Source organism: Tauraco erythrolophus, chromosome 1 (assembly GCF_009769465.1).
Source record: "Tauraco erythrolophus isolate bTauEry1 chromosome 1, bTauEry1.pri, whole genome shotgun sequence".
Lineage (NCBI taxonomy): Eukaryota > Metazoa > Chordata > Aves > Musophagiformes > Musophagidae > Tauraco > Tauraco erythrolophus.
Window position 1 is genome coordinate 113,923,970 of NC_141465.1, and position 8,506 is coordinate 113,932,475.

Sequence of the window (8,506 nt, forward strand, 5' to 3'; positions counted from 1 at the left end):
TTGGCCATAAATCAGATTGCTTATCTTTACATTGGGTGACATTGGGATGTTAGCACATAGGGATTTGATGCCACTTCAGATCTTCTGCCGTACCCTTTGACATCTGCGTAGGACTGGCAGGTATAACACAAGATGTGCAGAAGATCTGCATCCTTCTGGAGCAGCAGCTTGAAGCCAGACAGGACATCCTGGCTTGTTCCTCGTGTCTGTCTCAGTGTTTCCACAAGCACTATTGCATATGCACTATTTGAATCATATACAGATATGAAAGTCTGTATGACTTGGTTACTTTTTTGTGATGATGTTTGTAAAGTTTAAAACTTGAAGTATCTGAGGCCTCTAGTTACTTTAATAATTCCCTTATTAAAATTAAAGGAACTTGTGCTGTTTGGTCCGATCTGTCAACTGTAGGTCTAAGATGATCATGTATAGACGACTTATTAAACTCATCCTTGTAGCTAAAAGAAATTTTGATATGTGAAATCTTCAGTCTTCATTTACCAGAACTTGCTTAGCTTTGTTTCTTCTTAACCTTTTCTACAGAAATTTCTGCTTGTTCTTACCAGAAAGATCTTAACTGTGTACAGTTAGTGTCATAATCAGATCCTCATCACTTTCTGCGTAATCGTTCTTTCAAAATTAGTAGTTATCCCTTAGTATAGTATGCCTCCACAACATGGCTTATAGAAGAACAGGGATGAATTTTCTTATACACAAAGCTTTGTCTACTTACACACATAAAAAGGTGACTTATTTTTTTTCTGTATATCTGCTGACTTTGTTCAATGATGAAATTCAGCTTGGGCTGAAAGACTGAGAGTGGGAACTTTTAGAAAGTGTTGAAAGTGCACCAGCAACTGAGGATGCCAGAAAGGGTTGGGTGGTGGTTGGTTTGTTTTTTTGTTTGTTTTAGTTTTGGGGTGGTGTTTTGTTTTTTTTTTTTTTTCAGTTGTCTGAGAGCAGTTATTTGAAACTAGCATGTTGTCCCTTTAGATGTATTCATAGATTAAACCAGCAGTACCTGTGTCTCTTCAGTTATCTTTATCTGTAAGAGGAGAAAACTTCATTTTAGTACATGTTAATAATCTGTGGGCTGCAGTATCATGTTGCAGATGCTTTCGTGACTTTTTTCCAAAAGTTTAAATAATCCAGATACAGTTTGTTTGCTTTCAAAGACTGGTTTTACAGTGTTACCTATCCACTTTTCCCCCCATGTTTGTTTGGGTTGATCTTAAGTTTGTGAGTCTTAGAAATTCAGTCTTTGTTTTCCCTCTTCATAATGCAATATGCACATTTATGGTTTCTGTCTTGTAAGGCTTCAAAGTCCTCTAACCTCTCACAGCATAATGTGAGATGTATAATACATTAGTTTCTTTACATGCGAGCTTCCAAGTACTCAGTTATTACTGAAATTAATATTCTATGTAATCTCTATTCAAGGGTTGTTCATTTTGCAGCAGCTTTGCTACTGATTGATTGTTACAAAGGAACTATGCAAGTCAACTACCATGCAAACAAACAAAGGCTTCATCTTTTAAATACAGAGATCTCTGGAATCTATTCTTTCCTCTCTTAATGACAGAGTGCAGTGAGGCAGAAATAAACTTTCTTTGGTCTATATTCAAAAACGTCTGCAAAATTGTCTGCCTCTTACCATTTTTTTTTTTCTTAAGTGAGTTAATTTTTAGGCTAAACCTAAGAATCTGCCGTTACAGTTGATGAATCCCTTTGGGGGAACTTGTGTAAGAATGTGTTGGATATATAAAGAGGATTGCTTGCAGACATCACCAGTTTTGAAATTAACTGAGTAATATCTTCCAGTTTCTTCCCAGAAGTGCAAATAAATTATATTCTTTTTTTTTTGCCTCTAATGGCTTGTGATTGCTGCCTGCATAAAAGATTGTAAGGGCTCAGAAAAGGGCAAGGTACTTTCTACATAGCTCTTTGTATAGAACTCATTTTGGCAGCATTAGGGAGCTTGTAATTACAGAAGGATCATCAGTCATGTCCTTGATCTGCATTCCGTAGGTTCTGTAATCCGGGAGAGAAAATGCACAGCAGGATCTGTCAGAGAATATGGAGAAGTAGCTTTACAATTATTTACTAACACACTAGATAGAAAAGCAGCATTTCCCAAAAAGATAAAATGTTACATTTAATGCAGATTTCTGGTGTTTGGAGAACTTGGAGTGCTCAGAACACCCTACCATGCTAGGTTTTTGTTGCTTATTAAAGAGTCATGCCCTTGTCTGTGTGTTTAATTTGGTATTCAAGCCTACATTTGAAATTTCCATCTGTACACAAATTTGTTAGGTTGATACGACTGTATTAACGAGTGCTCCTCCAGAAACAATTTATGCATATATGTCAATCAAGTGGAATAGAATCATTTGATGATTTATATGATCTGCAAAGCAATTTCAGCTATTCACTAGGATTCATTTCTGTATTTTCTGCTACTGATTTTAAGTTAGAAAAAAAATGAAGATCTCCAAATATTTTATTAGTGTGCTATATTATTAAGTGATTCAATATCCATGGATGCCTGAAAATCTCACTGCTGTCAAGTATCAGCGGTTCAGAATCTGAATGTCATCACCTGATAACACAAGTTGATATACATCAACTGCTTTGAGCTGTAATCATTACGTTATTTCAACTCTGTTTCACTAAATGTTGCTTTATTGTAATGGCTGCTTTAATCAGCTCTCATGAGATGTGCTAACGACGTTCAGCTCGAGTTTCATACTTCCATGCATGCACATTTATTTGTGTTTCTAGAAGCTGATTATCCTAATGTTATGTCACGTCAGTCTTCTCTCTGCATCTTTCATTTCAAGGAAGACTGCTGATAGCGCAGCTACAGGCAATGTTTGCTTAATTACTGAGCTGTATTTCAGAGGTGAGATCAATGTTTAACATTTTTGTACTGAAAACATCTGGAGCTTTTTGTCTTCTACTCCTCATGCCTCTCTGGTGAAAGTACTCTTCAATACCAAAAACACTTTCTTGGAGTCATGAGATTGAACAAACACAACATTGATATACCCCTTTCTTTCTTTAAGGATACTGAAAAGCATCCAATGTTTCTAAGATTGTTACAGAACCAGAAACATATTTGGAAAAAGGAAACATTTGATTTATAGAAGATACCCTGCAGATTAATTTTGAGTTCCCTTAGGGTTCAGTGTGGAGGCACGGCAATAGTACACAGAAGAGATCTATCAGAATGAGTAGCAGGTTATGTTAAGACCAATTAGGACCTAGATACCAAGGAGGTATCGCTGTGTTTGCTAATCCAAATGTATTCTAGCAGGACCCACGTTTTGCTAGTATCTCCATCCGTGATATTTGCAGAGCAGCCACCAAGAACCTTCTGTGAATATCTAGAGAAAAACTGCATTCAGCAGTACTGTACTTGCTAAGTGTATGCAAGTCTCCGAGATTGACCACTGCCCCTTTTCATTCCGTTTTTTTTTTTATAAGAGAGACTGTTCTAAAGATACAGTTTTCGTATGTATAGGCTATGTAATTCAGTCACTTTTTTTTTGTGATAAAGTTCTGCTAACTTTTTCTGAATTGTAGAGTATTAGGGAGAGGGACTACAGGTTGAGATCAAGAGGGATGTTGCAACACCAGTTAGCCTCTTTTTTTTCTGTATATTGCATATAGAAAAAGTCGTTAATTCACCAGAAGAGAAATGAGACAGAAGTGACTGTAGTTGCTAAGCTGTTTTTTGTCTTTCTTTGTTATGGGATTGTGTGCGAGGTAGTATGTATTTTGGGAGAAAAAGGATAAAAAAAAGAACTTAAGCATCTAAAAAACCCCCAAAACATGATAATTTTGTGCTTCAGTAGTAATAGTTAAAAAATATAAACCAGCAAAACATTGTTTTTGGCCGAATTTGGTAACTTTTAAGAATAAAAATAACTAGCATACTGAAAGCTTGTTGATAAGGGTTAGGGTGAGATGAAAAAAGCCCCAGAGCCTTGAAATCTTCTAAAAGCAATGATCGTCCTACCAGACTGAAAGAAAAAAAAAAAAAGGAGCAAAAAAGCTGTTTGTGCAGGCTGATGGGGCAGTCTATGTTACACAGATTATCAGCATGCGCTGTGAGCCTGCATGTCCAAAAAAAGGCGTCTGCTGGTGTTTATGCTGTATCTCAGATACATGTACGTACATCAGAAGACACAGCTGTTCCTTCAACAGAAGACTCCCATAAAGAACGTGCCCAATTCGTACAGCACATGAATATTTGTCTGTAACTGCACAAATATCAACTTCAAGTTTGGAAATTGAGAAGGAATAATACAAAAATACAGCTGCCTTGTGTCCCAAAAAAACAGACAAATCTTGGGTTTATGGAGATGCTGAGTGTCATTCTCCAGAGTCCTGAATCATAGAATCATAGAATGGTTAGGGTTGGAAGGGACCTTAAAGATCATCTAGTTCGAACCCTCCTGCCATGGGCAGGGAAATCCTCCACTACACCAGGTTGCCCAAAGCCTCATCCAACCTGGCCTTGAGCACTTCCAGGGATGGGGCATCCACAACTTTTCTGGGCAACCTGTTCCAGTACCTCACCACCCTCAATGTAAAGAATTTCTTTCTTATATCTAACCTAAATCTGCCCGCTTTCAGTTTAAAGCCATTGTCCCTTGTCCTATCACTACACGCCCTTGTAAAAAGTCCCTCTCCAGCTTTCCTGTAGGCCCCCTTTAAGTACTGGAAAGCTGCTATAAGATCACCCCGGAGCCTTCTCTTCTCCAGGCTGAACAGCCCCAACTCTCTCAGCCTGTCTTCATAGCAGAGGTGCTTCAGCCCTCTGATCATCTTCATGGCCCTCCTCTGGACTCGTTCCAGTAGCTCCATGTCCTTCTTGTATTGGGGGCTCCAGAGTTGAACACAGTATTCCAGGTGGGGTCTCACAAGAGCAGAGTAAAGGGGCAGAATCACCTCCCTCGACCTGCTGGCCACGCTCCTTTTGATATAGCCCAGGATACGGTTGGCTTTCTGGGCTGCCAGTGCACATTGCCGGCTCATGTTGAGCTTCTCATCCACCAGCGCTCCCAAGTCCTTTTCCTCAGGGCTGCTCTCAATCCATTCTCCGCCCAGCCTGTACTTGTGCTTGGGATTGCCCTGACCCACGTGCAGGACCTTGCACTTGGCCTTGTTGAACTTCATGAGTTTCTCACAGGCCCACCTCTCCAGCCTGTCAAGGTCCCTCTGGATGGCATCCCTTCCTTCCAGCGTGTCCACAACACCACACAACTTGGTGTCATCTGCAAACTTGCTGAGGGTGCACTCAATCCTGCTGTCCATGTCTCCAACAAAGATGTTAAATAGACTGGTCTCACTTCAGTGTTTCCCTTCCTGAAAACCCCTGTATTTCAAAGAGCTGCCACAAATCTTCCCTGGAGGACCCCTGCCTGCCTCTTGCTTACTGCACCATAGCGTTGAAGCCATGACTGAATTTGGCACCATGCTCCCTACATGAAGTGCACATAAAAATTCTGTCTTCTAAAACATTCCTTGCAAAGTTACAGATATCAGACTGGGTACAAGGCTGCATAGGCTGGTTGCTGCTCTTCGCTTGTGTGCCACAGGTACCGCAGCTTCTAGAATTTACACATATCCTTGGTGGGTTTTTTTATGTTCCCGTCATCCTTGTTCCAACTTGCTCTGTTTAGTGGTTGCTAACTGAGGGGCATTTAGCATCTGCTCATGAAGATTATCTCATTAAACCATGATCTGACTCCAATTTCCATTGCTGGCAGGGCATGGATAGAAAGCAGTTCATGATATTTCGTGGCTATTTACTTTGAATACTAAGAGCAGCACTGCATTTTCCGTTTAGTTCCCTCAAAGGCTGGATAAAATTGTAGTGGTCGGCATGCAGAGAGATTACAAAAATCCAATTAATCATTAGATTTAATAGGAGTTATGTATTTTAAATAACTTGTGTCAATAAGGACCAAAGATAGTATAGTGCAAAATCCATAGTAATTCCTGTGGAAGCAAGGAGCACTTGTAATTCCTGCGGAAGCAAGGAAAGTTTGTGGTCTTGAACATCTGAGAAATAAACCTTCCAGGTGCTCCATAAGAGCGTATAGACTCTCAAGAAGCAACAGCTCTCCCTGAGCATCATCTTGGAGATGCTGATTGAATGCAAAGGACTTACCTTTTCTGATGAAATGAAAAGTGATGAATCGTTTTTCCCATTCTGTAAGCAAGACCTACATGAATTTTGAGGCTGGAGATGTTTTTCATTGAAAATTAGTTCGATGTTTTGTGATTAATAATTTACTGAAATACTTCTCATAGATGATTAAGTTAGGGGAATTAAAGTTCTAAGTCTCCTTATATCAATGCTGGTTTCCCATTGTTGCTGTTATTTTTTTAATTATAGTGAGGAAGATGAGATTAGAAGTCAGCTGTCACATTAGCATTCCATTTATTTGGCAGATTGGTCTGTTGTCGATGTCTAGATAATTATATGTAAATCACCGACTCTTGCTAATGGCCGACTTGAGCGTTTTTTCCCACAGATCTGTCAGTTCTTGAATGTTACTCCTAAAGCGTGAGGAGGAACTGAAAAACATTTTGACATAGTTGTGCGAATGTCAGCTGAATGTGTACATGCAAATGCTTAAACTCCGCAGTATCTGAATACGGATGTTTTCAAACTGCTACTTTTATACTGGAAAACAGGCTATGTATTTAAAAACAAAAACTTCTGAAATGCAAGTGCCTGAAGCTAATCATCTCATTATGATTTCAAATTCTACTTGTCTCCTGAATATTTTTTCAGTGTTAACAGTAAAAGTCCCCTGAAATGAAAAGCAGCTGCAGAATCTCAATGTCTTTGGAAAGGTCATTATAACGTAGGTGTCTAATACAGAGTTGGAAGCCTAACTTTTTACACAGAATTGACAATTTCAGCCTGATTTATTAATAGAAGTTTTCAGTAGCTTCACATAAGGTAAAGAATCCATCTCGTGGATGGATGGTGGCGAAAATTTACAGTTCCATATAATTGAAAAATTTTTGTATTATTAAATCCTAGTTTTCTTAAAATCACTGGAGCTAGTAATAGCGATGGTCAAAGCATTAGGAATGTTCCAAGTGTGGCAAAATAGCATAGCATATTCAAACCTATATGAGCACAAATTCGTGTTTATGGATGATTAATCCTCTTCATACAAAAAATACTAACATCAACAGCTTTCACATACTAAGTGTGGGAGAGAAGTTCTCTCTTCTTTAAATAGCCTTTTGAAAACAGTCTTTGCTCATAACTTTACTGTGCTCAGTTATGCACAAATTGCACAAATCTTTCACCAGAATTTAATCTAGTCTCCTTCAGATACCATTTGGGGCTTGCAGAAAACATTCACAGTAAATTTGGATTCCTTTCTATGTTCAAATGAGTGAGTTTCAAACGAAAACTGAGTTGAAGAACGCAGCTGAACATAGTTCTGATTAGTTTATTCACAATTCACTAATAGCTCTCTTATTACATATAGAATTTTAAATCTTCAGGACTGAATGATTAATATTTGGAGAACTGTGCTTATTCTGTTTTCTTATACTGTTGACCTTAGCTTTTTTGGATTTGATAAGCAGACATGCTATTTGAGAAGAAAAGCCCCCTTCTATGACATGTAATAAACTAAATTACAAAATTACAATGATATAAATATATACATATAATTCTGTGAAAGTGTGTATGTCTTTGATAAAATACTGAAATAAACATTGATGATGATACCGATTAATAAAGTGCAATTCTGAGCTACAGAATAGTCGGCTGCCTGGAGGGTTTGATTTTTTTATTTGGTAAATCATGCTTTGGTTGCCAGATGTAAATATTGGCCTTTCCCTAATCTGTGTCTTGTGCTCTTTTCAAAGTGCCCTGAGACTAAAATCTAAATCTAGTGTTCGTGTTGCTGGATTGGAACTGGTAAGCAAAGAGGAATACTGGTCGCTGTACATAATGTGTGTGCTCGGTTTCATGCAAACTGTGCAACAATGATTAGTGTTGCCCCATATCATTCAAGAACAAGGCGAGCTGAAACACTATGGTTACGGAAGAGATTTATCCAAATTCATGATTTCATGAGCAGGCAATTGAAGGTTTACCCTGGGATTAACCTTCAGCGGCTCCCAAGCGATGCCGACTGGAGAGAGCAGGTGGTCCCGTCAGGACACCCTGTCACCCAGGCTCCGGGTACGGCTCTGGCTGTCTTGTTGGGGGAATAACATTGCACTGCACAGGATACAAATGCTCTCGTTAAACCAGTCCTCCCAAGGCAACGCCACGTACAGTGCGTGCTGAGTATTTGATTGTCATCAGGAGTTTCACTGTTGGCTAATGGTGTATCAGGGATTTTTTGGTTTAGAGTGCTGTTGCGAGGAGAAGTAGACGCGTTCACGTCAGTGAGACTTGCTTTTAAAAGCAGGGCTGCACGAGCAGCTTTGTGAGAAAAGGGAATCTGGTTCTGTT